Source organism: Rhinatrema bivittatum, chromosome 1 (assembly GCF_901001135.1).
Source record: "Rhinatrema bivittatum chromosome 1, aRhiBiv1.1, whole genome shotgun sequence".
Lineage (NCBI taxonomy): Eukaryota > Metazoa > Chordata > Amphibia > Gymnophiona > Rhinatrematidae > Rhinatrema > Rhinatrema bivittatum.
Genome location: NC_042615.1, coordinates 26,033,326 through 26,055,822, shown reverse-complemented (window position 1 = coordinate 26,055,822; position 22,497 = coordinate 26,033,326).

Below are 22,497 nucleotides of genomic sequence, written 5' to 3'. Positions count from 1 at the left end.
TTCTCTTCTCCCCAGTCCTTCCCTGTGGAAGGATCAGGCCCATCCCAGGTCTTCTGCAACATGCTGCACTTAGATCTGTGCTAAGGCTGGTTCACAACCCCCAGAAGCCTGGATCCCCCTAACCCTCTGCCTGCATTACATGGGTGCAAGGTTTATATACACACGTAAACCCCTTCCAGTATGGAGTGGTACACTGCATTAACACACCTCTTTTAATTGACCTCACACACAGGGGCAGGATCTGGATAGAGACCTCTGTTTGACATGGCTGGAAACAGACCTGTTGAAGCCACTGCTCCAGTTCTACTAAGGGGCAACCACCACTAGTTGGGGCAGAATTGGGCATCCTGTCATATGGTAGATCAGATAACTGCAGTGGATTTGGACTTCAGTAGTACCAGTATAACTTTTGACACTGTTCTGTTTGCAAGACTGGTAAATAAATAAACCATTAGGGATAAGAATGTTCAGTAATATCATTAATTTAATTTGCTAAGTGTGCATAATATTTTAATGCACATAAAATTGAATTTACATGCAAGTATGACTTCATGTACATAAGAACAACTTTAGGCATGTAAAACCAAATGTATGCGCTTAAAGTAACGAAATGAAGGGAAACAAAATTTTTAAATGTGACAAAGAAAAAGAAATGACACAAATGAGATGACCAGAATATAATTTTACCCCTTGCACACCTCAATGATGGGAATAGGACAGAAAGTTATTTACTGATAAAGGGAGAGAAACATAACCTGGAATGTGGTTGTCACTGAGGTTCATTCTGAAAAAAGGTAAACTGATCAATGAGACAGCTCAGGAATCAGTGCCAAGGCTGGTTCTTTTCACTTATCTTTATTAGAAGCAATGCAGAGGGATATGAGGAGAAAATATGCTTCTTTGCAGTTGTTATATAAATAAGTAATAGGGTAGCCATTCCCGAAGGGCTAGAACAAATGAAAGAGGGAAGAACTGTCAAGCATTTAGAAGATGTGCCGCAATGAAAAATATGTAAAATCATGCTTCTGAGGTACAAAAATACATTAGCCACTTATCAGTTAGAAGGACAAGAACTGGTACCAGCTGGAGAGAGACCTAGGACTATATCATCTCAAATGACTTGGAGATTGCCAGTTGGCGTAAAAAAGCAAGAGGAGAAGCTATCAAATCGCTTGCGTGTATAAGCAGAAGTATCAAAGTAGGTAGCATTGCCCTTATATGAGTCACTAGTGAGATCCCACCTTGAGTACTGTCTCAGTTTTAGAGGCCATAGCTTTGTAAGGACATCATGGGAACAGAAAAAGTTAAAGCAGAGCTACTAAAATGGTGCAGAGTGCAAATACATCCCTACCCAGAGACCCTTAAGGCACTCAAAATGTATTCACTGAAGGAATGAACAGAAAGGAGCATATTTATTTATTTATTTATTTGTAGGGTTTATATACCGTTATTCAGTAGAGCCATCATAACGGTTTACAAATCTGCAATTATCATCCAACATATGCAATTATCTTACAATCAAATGGAGTTAACATAGTAGTTGGGAACAGTAGGGTTTTGTGAACAATCAACATATTTTCTTAGTCGTTGAATAACAGAATATTGCGGAGAACATTTTCAAAGAACTTAACGGATCAAGGGAGTGAGCAGGGAGGGGTAGAAAAGGAAGGTACATCAGGAGAGCATGAAGGAGGAGGATTATGCTTGCAAGTTCTGTTGAGTGCTGGGATGATCAGGTGTCAGATAGTTAGAATAGAGTTTGCGGAATAAAAATGTTTTTAGGTCTTTTTTAAATGTTTTTTGGATGTGCTGGGTCCTCAGTTCTATGGGTACCAAGTTTTGGGGGAAGCAATGGAAAATGTTCTTTCTCGCGTAGTTGAAAGATGAGCGTCTCTTAAGGTGGGGATGTTTAGGAATCCTGTTTTGTTGGAGTGTAGGTTTTTTTTGTGGGTTTTGGGGGGTTATGTTTAAGCCTTTTAGACCATGAAGATCATCATTTAAGATTTTAAGAATGATGGTCATAGATTTGTAGGTAATTCGTGCAGAAATAGGAAGCCAGTGAAGAGAGGTTAAAATGGGTGTAATGTGTTTGTTTCTTTTTTTTTGAATGATAAAATGACTTTATCAATCAAATATTTAACCGATCCCTGTAAATGACAAGGAAAAAGAAATTAATGGGCAAGGGTGCATGATATGAAGTTGAAAGGAGACTTCAAGGAAATACTTTTCCACTGAGGGGTGGTAGAAGCTGGAAATAATCTACCAGCAGAGGTTGTAGAAACTGAGCACTGTTGAAAGAACTGAAGTATTTTGGGGAAAGATCAAGAGAGTAGTGGTAAAAACGGCTAAGAGGTTGGTAAAAGACATTGGAAGGGAGTTGGTTTAAGCATTGGAACTTGTATGCTCATCTCCTCAGAAACGGAAAGGATCAAAGAGGACAGATAAGAAACCTGACTTTGATAAGGAGCAATATCCTGCAGTTGGTGAAGGCTATTTGTCTGAATACTGGCACATATCCTTAATAAGGGAAGTGAGAACAACTAGGCAAGCTATCTGGGCCAAGTCTTCATTGCCATCTACTATTACGCTACTATGACTTTCTAAATCTTGTAAATAGAATACCAACAAAGTCAGAACTGTTTTTTTTTTAATTTCAAAATATTTTCCAATGATGATATTTGTTTTCTTCTAACAGTTGAGTAATATGGTACAGAATAATGAGGGGTGAGCGATACAATGTCAGAGCTCTCTTGCGACCCAGTTTCTGAAGGGAGTCTATTATAGTTCTGGCTCTCTGAGAATTTATTTCTGATTCATTTTGGCACCCGCAATTCATATTTCTAAGGATGGAAGTGAACTACAAATACCAGGGTGCAGGTATCAAAAACCAAGACTAGAGGTAGGTCACCCTCCAGAAAGTGGGCCATTTGGCAGCTCTGCAGTGTGAACAGCCAGTAATGCCATAACCTTATGTAATTCTTACTTGGTTTAAGTTCAGAAAACATAAGTTCAAATACAGCAGCCCTAAAGAAAACACTTACATTCCCCCTATTACAATAAATTGATGGTACTTGACGTCATGTTTTTTTTTACCTAGAATTTAGTGCAGAGTTCCAGGGAAAAGTTATGTGAATTTATTTTCAGGATCGTATTGGAATGCATGTTTCCTGAACTTAAACCAAAGCTCATAATTACATAAGGGCATGGCTTTAGAAAGTAACGTCATTGGCTCTTCACATCACAGATCTGCAAAGTGCTTCAGTGGGTCCACTTTCTGAAGTTACCTAATCTTTGATACTTGCTTTCCAGTGCATTCTAGTATTTACAGTTCTGCTTTGTCCAGGAGGAAAATAGTATTTTGGTAGGTTCTAATTCATTTTATTGGCTGAACAAATAAAGGCTGTTATAGCACGTGAGCTTGTGAAACCACACAGATCCTTCTTCATACCTGAAGAAGGAGACTTGTGTGAACTCACAAGCTCATGTACCAGATATCTTTTGACTGTTCTTAGGTTGACCCAAAATAAGGTTCCATCGACAGCAAAGAATTCAATTTTGTTCATGGTATAATATGGCTACCAAAACTCTGCATTCTGAAGCTGGTAACATGTAAACCTCAGTTACCACTCAAATAATGCATTTGTAGCATCGCATTAACTTGCAGACTGTAGATTGTCTGCTCTATAACCGATCACTGTTCTTTACTGATCCTATCCCAATCTGATCTCCGACTGTTCCATATTGGGTTGCCCCCTCACTCAAGTCAACCTGAATAATCTGATGCAGCCTTGTTTTTCCCAAAGGGCATTAATGGAGTTGCAGTTAGAATTTCCCTAAATAAAATAGAATTACATTTTCATGCATGCAAAAGAGAAAAGCCAGGATTGCATTAACTTTTTTGGGTTGAGGTGGCAACCTTACTGGATCATTTATTAATTTGCATTAGGCCTTAACATGTTAAGGCCCTAATACATGTGATAAATAATGCAACTGGGTATGCAAATTCCACATTGAGTATGGCAGTAGGAGGAGAGCCTTTGTGTGGAATCTGTCTGACGCTCTATATATGAATCACTGTAAAGGGGCACTTTGAATCGTGGTGGGTTTCGGAAGGTGCGGGGGGGGGGGAGGGTTAGGTGGGATGGTGTTACAGAAACATTCTGAGGTTTTCATAGTAAAATTGACATCACTAAAGATTTGTAGTCATTATAATGGATGAAAAGTATAACTAGAGAAGTTGATTTGTGTACAGATCCTGTCATGAAGTATGTTTTTGACTTTTTCAAGATTGAGTCCTGATTCACTAAGGGCTAGATTTTAAAAGCCCTGCGCGTGTAAATCCTACCGGATTTACGTGCGCAGGGCACTCGCGCGCCGGCGCGCCTATTTTGCATAGGCCGCGGGCGCGCGCAAAGCCCCAGGACGCGCATAAGTCCCAGGGCTTCGTAAAAGGGGCGGGAGGGGCATGTCCGGGGGCATGTTTGGGGTCAGGGGGCGGTCCGGGGTGGGTCCGTAGGCATGGCGACGGTTCGGGGGTGGGCCGGGATGGTAGTCTCCCCGGCACTGCGGCCTATGCCGGGGGATGCGAGGTGGCGCGTGCAAGTTACACCTGCGGTTACGCGCGTATCTTATAAAATCCGGCATACTTTTGTTCGCGCCAGTTGCGTGAACAAAAGTACGTGCGCGCATACTTTATAAAGATCTACCTCTAAGGTTTTTCCCCCATTCTGTGTTTACAGGGGGGGGGAAAGATCATGTATTCTGTGTCTTCCAAATTATTCAAAATCTACTTTGGTTTCACCCAGTTCAAGAGCAAGTGTTAAAAAGTGGGATTCATGGTAGATCCAAGATGGAATTGGTAAGCTGTGCAGCACAAAAAATCACAAGGTCATTCATCAAATCGTGTTAGGGCCTTATTGCGGACTTTAGGCTCTGAAGCCTGTGATAATGCCATAGGGGCGGATTTTAAAAGCCCTGCTCGCGTAAATCCGCCCGGATTTACGCGAGCAGGGCCTTGCGCGCCGGTGCGCCTATGTTCCATAGGCCTGCCGGCGCGCGCAGAGCCCCGGGACTCGCGTAAGTCCCGGGGTTTTTCGAGGGGGGCGTGTCGGGGGCGGGGCTGATCGGCGCGGCGTTTTGGGGGCGGGATGCGGCATTTCGGGGGTGGGCCAGGGGGCTTGGTTTCGGCCCGGGGCAGTCTGGGGGCGTGGCCGCGCCCTCCGGAACCGCCCCCGGGTCGCGTCTCGGCATGCTAGCGGCCAGCTGGCGCGCGGGGATTTACTTCTCCCTCCAGAAGGCGTAAATCCCCCGACAAAGGTAGGGGGGGGTTTTAGACAGGGCCGGGAGGGTAGGTTAGGTAGAGGAAGGGAGGGGAAGGTGAGGGGAGGGCAAAAGAGAATTCCCTCGGAGGCCGCTCCGATTTCGGAGCGGCCTCGGAGGGAACGGAGGTAGGCTGCGCGGCTCGGCGCGCGCCGGCTACACGAAATCGGCAGCCTTGCGCGCGCCGATCCAGGATTTTAGCGGCTACGCGCGTATCTACTAAAATCCAGCGTACTTTTGTTGGCGCCTGATGCGCCAACAAAAGTACGCGAAGGCGCACTTTTTAAAAATCTACCCCATAATGCATACGATAAATAACGCATCGTGAGATGCATATGCAAATTTAGTCAAAATGGAGGAGTTTTTAAAATGAGGGGTGTTTAACATTGCCTGTGATAGGGCAACGCACAATTTAACACTGGAAATAACTACGTCTTTTTTCCTGGAGTTATGCCCGGAACAGGATTTGCGATTTTTATCACACACACATTAGTCAACTTTTTATACCACTGTAAGAGGGGCAACTAGTAACTCGGGAACTCGGGATGAGGTTTTGGTGGTGGGCTAAGTTTTGGGAGGGGTGGTTTTTCATCCACAATCAGAGGTATGAACAGCACATTAGTGAGGATTTGATGTGATTTGTATACAAAGATGAGATTTGTACAATGTACACTCGACCTAGTTTGTTGCACTCTCTACCTAGCCTGTGAGGTAAAAATATCACGGGTGCAATAAATTTAAAAAGCATTGTGGTGTCTGGAAAATTACCCTAACCATGCCCCCCCTTTTTTTTTTATCAGGGTGCTATTCCAGTGAAATTTATAGCAAAATAATGAATTTAGGGGTCAGTTTGGAAGTTGTTCAGATTAAATTTAAACCAACCAATTCTCTAGATAGAAAAAAAAAGGATGGTATTTATGTGACATTCTATAGACTAAATGTAAGTAGTTTGTGTTTATCTGTTATTTTCATTTTTCAGAATGCTATCATGGTCTTTATTCATTATTGCAGAGAATAACAAGCTGAGAAAACTGTATCAGCACCTTCTGCTGATCTGGTCAGATCTAATTGCTTCCTGCAACTAATTCAAGTGGCTCAATGTGCAGCTGGTTCTAATTCTGCCAACTTCAATCATGGTATAAATGAATATATTAAAATTTTAGAAACAGCAAGTCGAGATTGAAAATCAAGAAGTCAACTCAGCTACCCGGCTTGCTAATAAACGTTTGCATAATAATCTTTCCAGCAGAAATGCTAAACAGTACTATCATTCCCCTTCAGTTCAATCGCTTCCGATACTTTTAAAATAGGCATAGAACACGGTAAATTGTACGAATGTGGTAAGGTGGGGGTAGCACTGTGCTAAAGAAGGACTCCTTGACTGAAAGCACCTCAAGATGACCAGCCATATTCCAGAAGGTTCTCTCCAAGTTCCTTGTGTCTTTTCAAGAATCAAGCAGGCATATAATAATAATAAGAGAAGAGGCTGAAAAGACAGGTCTTCAGTGCTATCGATCATAGTCTACAGATTTATTTTTCTCTTGTTTTTCTGAGCATTGCTCACACTACTCTTTTTAGGGTTCAGTCCCATCATTTTGGAGGAACATTCTAGGTCTGTTGCCTGGCAAAATACACTGTTACCTTTGGCAAGATAAAAATCTCCACCATGCACAGGCATAGAAGTTCAAACACCAAGAATGGTTAAAAAATCTCCCTCTAAAAACTGGGTCACAGGCCATCCATTGGAAAATAGGTGCACCTGAGGTTAACAGGTGCCATTTTGAAAATGGAATAGGTGGGGCAGGAATTGGTTGGAAGAGCTTTTGACCCCATTATACCACTAGGGAGTCAAAGTAAGCTTTGGCAAGAGGGGGACGGTAAAAGGGGGATCAGAGTACATGGTTTTATTACAAGGGGCAAGGATTCCTTGTTGGGAGAGAAGAAGGAGTGTTTAACTTTTAGTAATTCAAGGGTTTGAGAAGGTAGGTGGGGTCGGTACATCGCTTTGAACCCCCAGGGATTTTGTTTCTTGGGGCTGGGGTGATCTTTTCTGGAGCCAAGTGACCCTTCAAATACTGACTTCAGGAGCATTGGAACTTGCGCTAGGATTTTGATGCTCCAGAAGAAAGTTAACTACTCCTTTTGAAGTGAATAACGTGGCTTGCACTCTTTAACTGCAAACCACATTATTAAATTTGCATTGTAATGAGCTGCATCGCACCAGTTTTATAGGCCAGGAAATAATGTGTGGAAATTATTTCCACGTTATCACTCTACTAAATGTTAAAGCATTAGTAAATGACCTTCAAAGTGACTAACTCATAGTCACGTCAATATAGTTTTCTACATTGGTTTAAATGGATCCATCCAAACTGAAAAAAGCATTCAGATATTCTGCTGATTACGTTTCTGATATGCTACAAGGACAATCATTGCTGGGAGATGGATTGACTCATTCTGAAACTGATTTGGAGCTGCAATACACTGATTTACAAAAGAAACTTATCAGAGCTGAACTACACTCTTCTACTATGATACAATATCTACGTTTACAAATTATACCCCGTGGACTAAGAATGAATAAGTCACCTTTTTTTATTTCAGGAAGATGAGGAGTTTATGGCCAAGTGGATTTCCATATTGAACAAATGTTCTAATGACCTGATGGTCCTCATTGTTGAACGTACTAAAGTTTCAGTTACAGAAACCTTAGAAAGGTTGGAGACACTTCAAACTTTTATTAGAACAGAATATTCTACTGAACATGTTGAAAGCATGATTGAGAAATATAAAAACGATTTAGATAATTTTCGTTCAACTTTAAAACAGTCCAAGGTCAAAAAATTAAGAAGGGATGAAAATGATTATTCTACAAATAATGTTTACCATTGGTTAAATAAAAACAATGAACCAGCTCCACGACATGTCGCTTTTGAAAATTCCAGTGACAGTTCTGATAGTTCGGACAGTAATGACACTTATGGTAAAGGAAAATCAACGCGAGGCAACCAATCTTTTTTTGACCACGGCAAAAGGGGTCGGTGGCAACACAGAGGACAGTGCAGGCAACCACGCAAAGACCCGATATCGCAGGCCTACAAAGATTGGGAGGGTCCTCAGACAAGATCCAAGACACGAAACGATCTACAATAATTAATCTGTATGAATTTACATTAACTGATATACAAGAACAGATATTGGATTTATGTTTATCTTTTGTCCCTCATAATTACTATGATTCTTTTGATAGCCACATTTCATTATATCGTTTCTTAAGGAAACTCCAATTAAAATTATATTGCACATCCCATGAGGTACCACAGGATACGACATCTTTAGTGTTCCCAAAATCAAAATGGACAACCTCAGGACCATTGGATCCCCACATCGCTACATTTCACAATTTAGTTTTACAGGATATGGATGAGCTTAATAAATCTTCTAGGAAACAATATGTTAATTTTTCTCGTTCAATGAGGGAGGTGTTACAATCATTATCCTCCAATCCAGACATAATCATAAAACCTGCTGACAAAGGGGGAAGTACTGTAATTCTAAATAAAATTCAATATATTAATAGTTTGAAAAAACATGTCAGCGATGAGAAATATTATCAACATTTGGCAACAGATTCCACTCCTCATTTAAAGAAATGCATTGAGGATTTATTAGTTGAGAAACAAACACCTTTTCTCACTAAAAAAGAACGCCAATTTTTAATGGTTTTACATCCGAGGATCCCGGTGCTTTATGGTATTCCAAAAGTACATAAAAGTATGGATAACCCATCATTAAGGCCTATTATATCCAGTAATGGATTGCTCCTCGAACCATTAGCAGTGTTTTTTTACAGAAACACATAAAAAATATGAGGCAGATTTTATAAATCTGTGCACACGCATACTTTTGTTCGCGCACCAGCTCGAGCCCTTGATGAAGTTGCTATAACGAAACACGCGCAGTGTCGGGCATATCGGGCAGGACATTTAAATTTGCTGCTGCCTACAAGGCATTCCAGGCAGAACCTTTAAATTCACTGCTGCCTATAGATCGCTGCATGATCAAGATAAGTGTATTTTCTTCTGTGGCTGAAAGGCGTTGTTTATTAAGTGAAAATAAGAAAAAGAGTTGAAAAAAAGAATGAAAAATAGTTGAAACGAGTTGAAAAATATTGAATGGCATGTTTCAAATAGGGTTAGATTTTCAAAGGGTTACCCATGTAGGTTACGTGCGTAATGCCCGAAAACCTACCCCAAACGCTCTCCTGCACATGCCGAGCCTATCTTGCATAGGCTGCCGGCGAGCGCAAAGCCCCAGGATGCACGTAAGTCCCGTGGCTTTCCTTGGGGGGCGTGTTATGGCCGGCGCATCATCGGGGGCGTGTTGGGGTGTGTCGGGGGCGTGTTGCGGCCAGCGTGTCATCGGGGGGTGTTCCGGGGACATGGCAACAAAGGTAGGGGGGTTTAGATAGGGCCGGGGGGGGGGTTAGGGAGGGGAAGGGAGGGGAAGGTGCAGGGGGGTGGAAGGAAAGTTCCCTCCGAGGCCGCTCCAATTTCGGAGTGGCCTCGGAGGGAACGGAGGCAGGCTGCACGGCTCGGCGCGCGCAGGCTGACGATTTTGGGCAGGCTTGCATGTGCCAACCCCGGATTTTAACAGATACACGCATCTACCTGCGTATCTATTGCAGTATCTATTGTATTGCAGAATACAAAATGGTCTGAGTTGACTCGAATTACTTTTTCCAGAATTGAGTCCAGTAATTTCAAAGACAGTCACAAATGCCCTTCCTGGGATCCCTTTAGACTCCCTGGTTTCCAAGACTTCCTTAAGAATAGATATGGGAGTTTCTGTGGCTTACCTTTGCAATAGGGATAGGCATTTGATTGAAACAAATAGGTAAAACATAAGAAATATGCCCATATTAATTTCATTTGTGGACCCCCAAAACAAATTGGGGGGGGGGGTCCTAGTAATGAAACAAATATTATTTGTTCAATTTTTTTGTTTCTCATTCATTTTTATGGCCCATTGAAATCTATGGCTGTATAATGAGAAGGAAAAAAAGAACTATTGGTAACTATAGCAACCCGTCTAACAAGGTGGTGCAGTCTATGCGAAGAAGGAGGGGCTAACAGAGCTCATACAGAGCTTTTAAAAAGCTCTCAAAATCTGAGATTTGGCAAGATAAAAGGTAGCATCTGCTCTTCTCTGTGTTGCTTTGGTATCATACACTTAACTATGTCAGAAAGAGAGACAGTGCACTGCTACTGATTTTGAGTTTTCTCTTCACTGGGGGACTGTCAGGGTGGAAGGCAGTGTGGACTTTGCTGCTGTGGCAGTGCTAGTGATTTTTTTTGTTTCTGTTTGTCTGGATACCAATGATTTGAACAATAAACACTCAGAAACAGACTGCCAGCCTTTTTTGTCTGTAGGTGTTTAACAGTTTTTTGTTTATGGGGTCAGTCAGCACTAGTATACACAGTACAGCACAAATACATTGAACTATATATGTGCCTGTGTGCCACAAGGCTACTTGCTATGCCCCAGATGTACCACCTTAGGGATCTTGCTACTATCAATCTGCCTATCGGCACTCTGCAGTGTGTATGGCCTATGAGGTTACTTAGGGGTCTTGCTGCTACTACACTGCCTATCTGCCATGCCCCTTATATTCAACTTTAGGGGTCTTACAGCCATATGCCTACCTGCCATTCCCTAGATACACCACCTTAGGAGTTTTGCTACTACTGCTCTGCCTGCCTGCCTTAGGGATCTTGCTGCCAAATGCCTAGCAGATATGCCCAAGATATACCATTTTAGGGATCTTGCTGCTACTGCTCTATCTAGCTGCCTTGCCCTGATATACCACCTTGGGAGTCGTGCTATTAATATGCTTACTTGCTATACTTACTATGTACGAGCATGGGAGTTTTCATTTCTCAGTGTTGTTTGCTACTTGGATCTCAGCCTTCTGCTCTCACTTTGTTTGATTTGTTCCCAGAAAAAAAACTGAAAAAAAGAAAACAAATACAAGTTTCTCCTCCAACCCCATATCTTTTCTGATTTTCTACCTTATTGTTTTGTTGTATATCTCTAATGCCCCAGCTAGTTTTCCCACTCTTCTTTCTTGGTTGTACTGTGTATATTACCTCAAAAAACCCTCAGTCACAAGGAAGAAATGAAGGCACAAAGGAAAAGATGCACAGGAAAGATCTTTTACATAATCTGAATGATGTAAATATTTCAGTAGGAAAAGAATACTAAAGCAACAAAGGGAAGATGAGACAAGACCAGCATATTCAGGGGTAGCATGGCCATAGGGAAGAGACTGTTGTGAATATGGGAAAAGCTTTCTTAATAAATCAAACCTCTCAAATTACCAGGAAAGGTACACTGATGAGAGACCATTTACTTGTTCTGATTGTGAAAAACGTTTTGATTAAAATGCAAATTTCAAAAGAAACTCAAAATTACCAGCAGCAAATTCAATTTCAAGTAGAGAATATAATAAAAGTGTATATCACAAAATCAATACTGATGACAGATCATTCACGTCTACTAAATCTAACAAGTGGCAAGTGCTTCAATAGGAAGACAGACTTCACATGTGCCACTCTGCCTTAGCTGTCTGAGGGTCTTGCTGTCACTCTGCCATGCTGTCATACCCTATACATTTTGGATTATTTTTGACACTGAGAAGGGGCTCCTTTATACCTCTCATAGAAATATAGAAATGACGGCAGAAGAAGACCAAATAGCCCATCCAGTCTGCCCAGCAAGCTTCACACATTTTTTCTCTCATCTGTTTCTCTTAGCTCTTGGTTCTATTTCCCTTCCACCCCCACGTTTAATGTAGAGAGCAGTGATGGAGCTGCATCCAAGTGAAATATCTAGCTTGATTCGTTAGGGGTAGTAGCCGCCGCAATAAGCAAGCTACACCCATGCTTATTTGTTTTACCCAGACTATGTTATACAGCCCTTATTGGTTGTTTTTCTTCTCCCCTGCCGTTGAAGCAGGGAGCTATGCTGGATATGCGTGAAGTATCAGTCTTCTCCCATGCAGTTGAAGCAGAGAGCAATGCTGGATGTGCATCGAAAGTGAAGTATCAGGCACATTTGGTTTGGGGTAGTAACCGCCGTAACAAGCCATCTATTTCCCGCTTTGTGAGTGCGAACCCTCTTTTCTTCTCCCCTGCCGTTGAAGCAGAGAGCTCTGCTGGATGTGTGAAGTATCAGTTTTTCTTCTCCCCTGCCGTTGAATCAGAGAACTATGCTGTATATGCATTGAAAGTGAAGTATCAGGCTTTTTTGATTTGGGGTAGTAACCGCCGTAACAAGCCAGCTACTCCCCTCTTTGTGAGTGCAAATCCTTTTTTCCACATTTCCTCTTGTTGTTGAAGCTTAGAGCGATGTTGGAGTCACAGTAAGCATGTGTATGTTTATTTAATAAGGGTATTGACTCCAGGCAGTAGCCATCATTCTGGCGAGTCACCCACTCTTCATTGGCAGCATCTTGACTTTATGGATCCACAGTGTTTATCCCACGCCCCTTTGAAGTCCTTCACAGTTCTGGTCTTCACCACATCCTCCGGAAGGGCATTCCAGGCATCCACCACCCTCTCCGTGAAGAAATACTTCCTGACATTGGTTCTGAATCTTCCTCCCTGGAGCTTCAAATCGTGACCCCTGGTTCTGCTGATTTTTTTCCTATGGAAAAGGTTTGTCGTTGTCTTTTGATCATTAACACCTTTCAAGTATCTGAAAGTCTGTATCATATCACCTCTGCTCCTCCTTTCCTCCAGGGTGTACATATTTAGATTATTCAATCTCTCCTCGTACGTCATCCGATGAAGATCCTCCACCTTCCTGGTCGCCCTTCTCTGTACCGCCTCCATCTTGTCTTTGTCTTTTTGAAGATACGGTCTCCAGAACTGAACACAGTACTCCAGGTGAGGCCTCACCAAGGACCTGTACAAGGGAATAATCACTTCCCTTTTCTTACTCGATATTCCTCTCTCTATGCAGCCCAACATTCTTCTGGCTTTAGCTATCGCCTTGTCGCATTGTTTCGCCGACTTCACATCATTAGACACCATCACCCCAAGGTCCCTCTCCTGCTCCGTGCACATCAGCCTTCCCCCCCCCCCATTGAATACAGTTCATTCGGATTTCCACTCCCCATATGCATGACTTTGCACTTCTTGGCATTGAATCTCAGCTGCCATATCTTCGACCACTCTTCCAGTTTCCTTAGATCCCGTCTCATTCTCTCCACTCCTTCTGGCGTGTCCACTCTGTTGCAGATCTTAGTGTCATCCGCAAAAAGACAAACCTTACCTTCTATCCCGTCCGCAATGTCGCTCACAAAGATATTGAACAGGACCGGTCCCAACACCAATCCTTGCGGTACACCACTTAAAACCGCTCTCTCTTCAGAGAAGGTTCCATTTACCATCACACATTGTCTTCTGTCCGTCAACCAATTTGCAATCCAGGTCACCACCTCGGCACTCACTCCCAAGCTTCTCGTTTTATTCACCAGTCTCCTGTGCGGAACCGTATCAAAAGCTTTGCTGAAATCCAAGTATATGATATCGAGCGCTCTTCCTCGATCCAATTCCTTGGTTACCCAGTCAAAAAAGTCAATCAGATTTGTCTGACAGGATCTTCCTCTGGTGAATCCATGCTGCCTCTGGTCCATCAATTCTCCCGACTGTAGATAGTTCACTATTCTCTCTTTCAACAGTGACTCCATTACGTTTCCCACCACTGAAGTGAGGCTAACCGGTCTGTAGTTACCAGCCTCCTCTCTGTTCCCACTCTTGTGAAGCGGGACCACCACCGCTCTTCTCCAATCACTCGGCACCACTCCCGTTTCTAGGGATCTATTGAACAGGTCGCACAGCGGACCCGCCAGCACATCTCTGAGCTCCCTCAGTATCCTTGGATGAATCCCATCAGGCCCCATGGCTTTGTCCACTTTCAGATTCTTTAGCTCTTCCCATACATTATCTACTGTAAATGGATTTTCCTCTGTTCCGCTTCCCTCCAGTTTCTTGTTGTGTAGAGATGGTCCTTCTCCAGGGTCTTCTTTAGTGAACACAGAGCTGAAGTATTCGTTTAATATTTCTGCCATTTCTTCGTCTCTCTCCACATATTGATCATTTTCATCTTTCAATTTCACTATACCACTTTGGACTTTTCTCTTTTCGCTGATGTATCTGAAAAATGTTTTGTCACCATATTTTATCTCCTTGGCAATCCTCTCTTCCGCTTGACTTTTTGCCAACTTGATTAATTTCTTAGTCTCCCTCAGTTGAATCAGATATTCTTCTTTGTGCTCCTCCCTTTGGGATCTTTTGTATTTCTTGTATGCAGTTCTTTTAGCTTTAATTTTGTCAGCCACCTCCTTTGAGAACCAGATAGGTTTCATTTTTCTTTTGCTTTTCTTTACATTTCTAACATATAGAGCAGTTGCCTTGGCGATTGCTCCTTTTAGATTGGTCCACTGTTGATCCACATCTCTCTCATTTTCCCATCCATTTAGTTCTTCCTCTAGGTACTTCCCCATTTCCTCAAAGTCTGTGTTTTTGAACTGTAAAACTCTGGTCTTTGTGCTTCTTTTCCATATTCTTTTAGTGATATTAAACCATACCGTTTGATGATCACTGGTGCTGAGGTGGGCGCCCACCTTGACATCAGAGACGATATCTCCATTATTGAGCACTAAGTCGAGAATAGTTCCTTCTCTTGTGGGTTCCAATACCATTTGTTTGAACAAAGATACTTGCATGGCATCCACTATTGCTCTACTGTTTTTAGATTCTGCAGATGGGATTTTCCAGTTTACATCTGGCATATTAAAGTCACCAACGATCACCACTTCCCCTTTCTTACCTATCTTATGGATGTCTTCAACCAGATCTCTGTCCAGCTCTTCCTTTTGATTTGGAGGCCTGTAAACCACTCCAATATAAATGGATGCTCCATCATCTGTTTTTAGGTCGACCCATAGTGCTTCTTCCTTGCCCCAACTTCCTTGCAGCTCAGATGCTTGGATATTATTTCTGACATAAAGAGCCACACCTCCCCCTTTTCTATCCACTCTGTCCTTCCTTAACAAGTTATAGCCTGGTATTGCCGTATCCCAATCATGAGATTCTGTGAACCATGTCTCTGTGATAGCAACGATGTCCAGTTCTGCCTCTGTCATTAGGGCCTGCAGATCTGGGATTTTATTTCCCAAACTATGAGCATTTGTAGTCATAGCTTTCCAGGTACTCTCTTTACGGTTATTGCTTTTCCTGTACTCCTTATGAGACTTTAGTTGAGATTTGTTATTCACTTTACTCTTTCCTTTTGCAGTTGTGCCATTGATGACAGAGTTATCTATCTCAATTAGCTTTTTCTTTTGGTTATGGATCTTGAAATTCTGCATGCTTTGGTTTTTTCTCTTTTCTGGTAACACGTCAATGTTTTTCTCTAGAATTTCTTCAGTTAATATTAGGGATGTGAATCGTTTTAGGACGATTAAAATTATCGTCCGATAATTTTAATATCGTCTTAAACCGTTATGGAACACAATACAATAGAGATTCTAACGATTTATCGTTATAAATCGTTAGAATCGTGAGCCGGCACACTAAAACCCCCTAAAACCCACCCCATACCCTTTAAATTAAATCCCCCACCCTCCCGAACCCCCCCCCAAATGACTTAAATAACCTGCGGGTCCAGCGGCAGTCCGGAACGGCAGCGGTCCGGAATGGGCTCCTGCTCCTGAATCTTGTTGTCTTCAGCCGGCGCCATTTTCCAAAATGGCGCCGAAAAATGGCGGCGGCCATAGACGAACACGATTGGACGGCAGGAGGTCCTTCCGGACCCCCGCTGGACTTTTGGCAAGTCTCGTGGGGGTCAGGAGGCCCCCCACAAGCTGGCCAAAAGTTCCTGGAGGTCCAGCGGGGGTCAGGGAGCGATTTCCCGCCGCGAATCGTTTTCGTACGGAAAATGGCGCCGGCAGGAGATCGACTGCAGGAGGTCGTTCAGCGAGGCGCCGGAACCCTCGCTGAACGACCTCCTGCAGTCGATCTCCTGCCGGCGCCATTTTCCGTATGAAAACGATTCGCGGCGGGAAATCGCTCCCTGACCCCCGCTGGACCTCCAGGAACTTTTGGCCAGCTTGTGGGGGGCCTTCTGACCCCCACGAGACTTGCCAAAAGTCCAGCGGGGGTCCGGAAGAACCTCCTGCCGTCCAATCGTGTTCGTCTATGGCCGCCGCCATTTTTCGGCGCCATTTTGGAAAATGGCGCCGGCTGAAGACAACAAGATTCAGGAGCAGGAGCCCGTTCCGGACCGCTGCCGTTCCGGACCGCCGCTGGACCCGCAGGTTATTTAACTCATTTGGGGGGGGTTCGGGAGGGTGGGGGATTTAATTTAAAGGGTCAGGGGTGGGTTTTAGGGGGTTTTAATGTGCCGGTTTTGCGATTTTTAGATTTTTAGATTTTTCACGATTTTTCACGATATTTTACCCCCCCAAACGGCAACAATACGATTCCCTCCCCCTCCCAGCCGAAATCGATCGTTAAGACGATCGAGGACACGATTCACATCCCTAGTTAATATAGGGAGGGCTTTATGTTCTTGTTGCATTTGATACTGTGTGTGTCTCCTTGTTACAGGTCTAATTCTACCAGAGCCCACTGTGATCCTGTTTTTTAATGATTTACTTGATGAACTGATTGAGTGGGGGGGTATACTTGTTGGCTTCCCATCTGTCAAGAATGGGTGACTGTGGGACACATGTGTTATCCTACCTGAGTCTACTGTATTTCTTTTTCTTGACTCCTGGTTATTCTTTGGTGTTGGGGAATTATTTTCTGAGTAATGCAATGTGGGTGTAATTCTTGTAATTGAAGCTAATTGAGCTTTAACCTCAGTCAGCTCCGTTTTCAAAGAAGAGAGCTGTGCACAGATTGGGCAAGCTCCATGTCTCCAGATGCTTTCCCTCAGAATAAAGGCTCTACAACAGTTGCATTGGATAGTTCTCATATTGGTTAAGTTTTGGATTGGTATGTCCTTAGCTTGGTGCTTGGTGCTTTGGTATATTGAGGCTATGTATGCTACTTTGTCCCTTTATCAGTGCCTTGGGTTTTTTTCTGCCACCTTTTCTGCTTTGTTCCCGCTTCATGGTGAGTTAGGATGTTGATGCCAATTTTGGTACCACTTTGAGAGTGTTATTGGTGCCCTCTTTTGAAAACTTGGTGTGTTCCTCTTAATCTTGTTGCTTTTTTATTCCTCTTATGGTGCCTTGGAGAAATGCTACTGATTTTACCCCTTTGCCTCTTTACAGCGCCTCTTAGAAACATAGAAACATAGAAATGACGGCAGAAGAAGACCAAACGGCCCATCTAGTCTGCCCAGCAAGCTACGCGCTTTATCCATTTTTTCCCCTTTTATTCTCTCCCACCTGTTACTATTGGCTTCCAGTACCCTCCAGCCCTAATTCCCCTCCAGCCCACCACCAATTTAGAGAGCAGCGCCGTATCTGCATCCAAGTGAACGTCCAGCTCAATTAGGGGTAGCAACCGCTGTAACAAGCAGGCCACACCCTTACCCCATACTCTTACCCACCCCTGTTTTTATTTTTTGTTTGTTTTTTTTTTTTTTTTTAGATAGCAGCCCTCCATCCTTCCGCTCCGTGAAGGTGGAACACCAACTACTGGCCACTGGTATCCTGCTCCGTGAATGCCTCTGTGGCTACTGCCACTCCGTGCAGTGTTTGAATGCCTCTGTGGCTACTGCCGCTCCGTGCAGTGTTTTGCTGCCTCCTCTTTATTCACGCCCTCTAGACTTGATGGATCCACAGTGTTTGTCCCACGCCCCTTTGAAGTCGTTCACAGTTTTAGACTTCACCACTTCCTCCGGAAGGGCATTCCAGGCATCCACCACTCTTTCCGTGAAGAAATACTTCCTGACATTGGTTCTTAGTCTTCCTCCCTGGAGCCTCAACTCGTGACCTCTGGTTCTGCTGATTTTTTTCTGACAGAAAAGGTTTGTCGTTGTCTTTGGATCGTTAAAGTTTTTCAAGTATCTGAAAGTCTGAATCATATCACTCCTGCTCCTCCTTTCCTCCAGGGAGTACATATTTAGATTGTTCAATCTCTCCTCATATGTCATCCGATGAAGACCCTCCACCTTCCTGGTCGCCCTTCTCTGTACCGCTTCCATCTTGTCCTTGTCTCTTTGTAGATACGGTCTCCAGAACTGAACACAGTACTCCAGGTGAGGCCTCACCAAGGACCTGTACAAGGGGATAATCACTTCCCTTTTCTTACTCGATATTCCTCTCTCTATGCAGCCCAGCATTCTTCTGGCTTTTGCTATCACCTTGTCACATTGTTTCGCAGACTTCATATCATTAGACACTATCACCCCAAGGTCTCTCTCCTGCTCCGTGCACATCAGCCCTTCTCCCCCCATCGAATTAAGTTCATTCGGATTTCCACTCCCCATATGCATGACTCTGCACTTCTTGGCATTGAATCTCAGCTGCCATATCTTCGACCACTCTTCCAGCTTCCTTAAATCCCGTCTCATTCTCTCCACTCCTTCCGGCGTGTCCACTCTGTTGCAGATCTTAGTGTCATCCACAAAAAGACAAACCTTTCCTTCTATCCCGTCTGCAATGTCACTCACAAATATATTGAACAGGACCGGTCAAAACACCAATCCTTGTGGTACACCACTTAAAACCTCCCTCTCTTCAGAGAGAGCTCCATTTACCATCACACATTGTCTTCTGTCTGTCAACAGTTTGCAATCCAGGTCACCACCTCGGCACTCACTCCTAAGCTTATCATTTTATTCACCAGTCTCCTGTGCGGGACCGTATCAAAAGCTTTGCTGAAATTCAAGTAGATGACATCGAGCGCTCTTCCTTGATCCAATTCCTTGGTTACCCAGTCAAAAAAGTCAATCAGATTTGTCTGACAGGATCTTCCCCTGGTGAATCCATGCTGCCTCTGGTCCAGCAATTCTCCCGACTGTAGATAGTTCACTATTCTCTCTTTCAACAGTGACTCCATTACTTTTCCCACCACCAAAGTGAGGCTAACTGGTCTGTAGTTACCAGCCTCCTCTCTGTTTCCACTCTTGTGAAGCGGAACCACCACAGCTCTTCTCCAATCACTCGGCACCACTCCCGTTTCTAGGGATCTATTGAACAGGTCACACAGCGGACCCGCCAGCACATCTCTGAGCTCCCTCAGTATCCTGGGATGAACCTCATCAGGTCCCATGGTTTTGTCTACTTTCAGTTTCCCCAGCTCATCCCATACATTTTCTTCTGTAAATGGAGTTACATCTACTCCACTCCCCTCCACTCCACTCCCCTCCTTTCCCCTCCACTCCCCTCCAGTATCTTGTTAACTAGGGACGGTTCTTCTCCAGGGTCCTCCTTAGTGAACACAGAACAGAAGTATTCGTTTAATATTTCTGCCATTTCTTCGTCTCTCTCCACACATTGATCCTTTCCACCTATTCATGCCAATTGTTGTGCCATATTGACATAGTCTTGATCTGTTCTGATCATATCTACATATCAGGGTTGTTCTTTTTTAGAACTGATGAGAAAACTTCAATTTTATAGCCTAAAATAGGCTGCAGTGCTTCTCCTTTAGACTTTAATGGTAAATGAATGAATGAATTAAACAACTGAAATTTTTGTGTGTATGTGTGAAACTAATGAACTGAATAGAGGTGTGTTATGAAACAAATGAACAAATAAAACAAACATTTTTTTCTGTGCACCCTTACTGGATGATTCTACTCTCCTCTGGCTGGGATGGTAGTACTCCAATGGGTACAGTCACAATACTCTCAGTAGATATAGGTACTAGATGATGTCTCTGGGTTACTAGACAAGCAACCTCTTTCCTTTCTCTTCATGGTTCAGGAAGGCTAAAGTACTTCTTCTCTAACTCCAAGTTCCTTCCAGAGAGCAGATCAGTCTGCAGCTGCCCCTCTTTCCAACTTCTCTGTCAATTCCTACTTCCACCATTCTCCCTAGGGATTCTATTTTGGACACTTTTAAAATGTTGAAAATGCCTCTCACTTGGGGATGGAGCATGCAAATGCACAATGTGAGGAATCTATGGCCCTCTACATCCCTTTCCTGTGTCCTGCAGAATCTCTTTGTTGGCCTCATGGACCCCAGGTTGGGAGCCACTGCTGTAGGTTTCACAGTTCTCCACTGTTTCCATAGTGTTATAATGCCAGTCTCTATAAGGTTTCAGATAAAGCAATATATTTTTCCAGTCATCAGTAGGAAACATTATTATGAAATTATATTTTAACAACTATTGCTGTGAAATATGTAATTCCTTTTTTTTCTTTGAAATGTTCATTTTCAAATAAGCCCTTTATCATTTTTTTTAGTTTCCTAAAGTAAATGTCAACTCTGGTAGTCTGACAACATTGGGATGAGTCTTCAGCTTTACTCTCAGAGGATCATTGATCTTCAAGAAATGAATGCATGACCTTACTGTAATGTGTCAAGTCAACCAAAGGACAGGTCGTCAAACAGTGGACTATTCACTTGCAACAATCCAGTGAGTAATTTAGCAAACTGGGAACAATCTGTCAGGAAGCGTCTATCTGAACCTTTGAACGTTTAGCCCTGGGGTAAAATAACACTGAGACACTATGGTGTTACTATTGTGGGAAATGAATTCTTAAGAAATCATTAGCAAGCTGCCCAATATTACAAAAAAATTGGTATTGCAAAAAAAAAAAAAAAAAAAGATTAAAAATAGAAAATTGTAAGCTTGTGTTAATAGCTAATACCATGGGCGATTCTTTATGACAAAATTTGGTGGCATATTTTCTCTAGAAAATTTTGGGCCATTAAAGATTTTAGACCTAGCTACCTTACTGAGAATGTGACCTGGTATCCACTTGCTTCAATGTTGTGATCTAGCCAAGAGGAACAGTTGACTGTTGCCATCAATAAAGATCTTCAGTTGGCAAAAACAAGAGCTAGATCATGTTCATTCGTAATGCCAAGATTTTAATCACTGTTTCTGGCTACTCCTTGGCTACTGTCACCAGGAGGTCTCTAAGCCCTTTATCTTCCTTGTAGCTTCTGGGCGTCTGCTGAGCCAAGCATCTCTGAGATCCTCTGTGCTCTTTAAGCAAAACTCTAAATAGCATCACTTGGTCCTGCTAAAATTACATCTTTCTAAAGTCTCTGTCTTAAAGCAACCTCCTTTTTCCCCCTCTCTTTCATTGCACCCAGTAGTGGCCAACTGCTAAATCTCAGGAAAAAGCTGCAGACACTCTTACAATAGTAGCAAAGCAAACTTGACCTTTAGATATCCATGTATACAAAAAGAGGACATGATAGTAGGTAAAGAGCTTTATTCAAGTTCCATAAGGCACATGTATTGAATCCTTATCTAACTTGCTTCCAGTTAAACTGAGTTATTCAGGAGGACACAAGAAAAGCCATGCTAGGTGAAACCAAGGGCCATCAAGCCCAGCTTCTTGTCTTCAACATTGGCCAGTCTGGGTCACAAGTACCCAATAGATTCCAAAAATTAGATTTGTTTCTTGTTGCTCACTCCCAGGAATAGAAATCGATTCTTTTAGGGCACCTGGCTAATAATGTTTTATGAATTTTTCCTCCAGGAACATGTCAAAACCTCTTTTAAACTCAACAATGCTAGCTGCCTTGACTCCCTCCACTTGCAACAGAGTCCACAACTTGTTTATGTGCTGCATTTCACTATTTTATTTTCATGGTGTGTCCCCTTATTTTAGTATTATTTGAATGAGTAAATCACTGTCCTTTATTTACCCATTCCATCTCACTCATGATTTCATAAACTTACCTTCCCACAGTACCTGAATATAAATCACTTTGAAGTGCAGGAAAAGTGGAATATAAATCAAATAAATAAATAGATCAGGGGAAAAATACATAAATAAATAAATGAATACATCTTTGCCCTTCTCTGCACCTTTCCTAGTTCTGCTAGGTACTTTTTGAGATGGACAATCGGAACTGCACACAATACTCAAGGAGTGGTTGCACCATGGACTGATATAGAGGCAATATGGGAGTAGATATTGAAAAGTTTGAACGGTGTCTAAGAGGGTCACTCATCAAATTGTGTTAGG